Source organism: Sciurus carolinensis, unplaced genomic scaffold (genome assembly GCF_902686445.1).
Source record: "Sciurus carolinensis unplaced genomic scaffold, mSciCar1.2, whole genome shotgun sequence".
NCBI lineage: Eukaryota > Metazoa > Chordata > Mammalia > Rodentia > Sciuridae > Sciurus > Sciurus carolinensis.
The window spans coordinates 1,048,041-1,048,880 of record NW_025920148.1 but is presented as its reverse complement, the minus strand read 5'-3'; the positions used below and the strand labels follow the sequence as shown (position 1 = coordinate 1,048,880).

Below are 840 nucleotides of genomic sequence, written 5' to 3'. Positions count from 1 at the left end.
AGCAGAAGCCTAGCACACATTCTTCCAGCTTTTGCAAAAAAGAAATCTTCAAAGAATCCCTATGACTTTACCAAACTTCCAACAGAAACCCTGAGTTTTTTATTCTAGCCATGAATTACCTGTCTACCTACCAAATTCTTGTCTTTCTCATCCCTGAATTTTATCTTTACTAAGTTTATCTTTGACCTAGTTTCTCCTAGTCTTTCAAGCCTGCCCAGCTCAGTCTTTCCTCTTCTTTGGTCTGTTGTCCCTCTACTAAATCCCATTTTCCTTCTTCCTTCATTCTCTGGAATTATTGTCCTCTTGTGAAGGACAATAATTCCACCCTTTTCTATAACACTGAACCCACATTCTTGCCATGAATGAAATCAAGTTTCTTTGTTCTTTTTCTGTTTTGCCAGTCTCACAAGGGTTCTTTCATTCAGCAACTTTTTTTTTTTTTTTTTTTGCGGTGCTGGGGATTGAACCCAGGGCCTTGTGCTTATGAGGCAAGCACTCTACCAACTGAGCTATATCCCCAGCCCCTCATTCAGCAACTTTCTTTCCCTGAAAACCATATCAAGTTATACCAATTCTTTGTATTACCAGAAGGTATAATGTCATAGGGTGACATTTAGGTTCCACCACAGATTGGTCTAACCTGCTTTTTAAGGTTCATTTTTTACTAGTCTTTACCACACATCAAGTCTTCTAGAAGTACTGGATGACTTATTCACTAACTACCAATATAGCAGATACCCTTTTAACCAGAGCTTTTGTTTCTGATGTTCTCTTCTTAGTATGCCCTCCCTTTACTTTCTGTTTATACAGGACAAACCTATGCATATTTTCTCCCTCCTT

General features: G+C 38.5%; 1 non-coding gene across 1 annotated transcript; it reads right to left on the bottom strand.

The window, feature by feature from the left end:
* Positions 1-446: 446 nt before the first annotated feature.
* Positions 447-520, bottom strand: Trnam-cau (transfer RNA methionine (anticodon CAU)). Its single transcript has one exon. It is a non-coding gene; the product is annotated as a tRNA-Met (tRNA).
* Between the last annotated feature and the right edge of the window lie 320 nt (positions 521-840).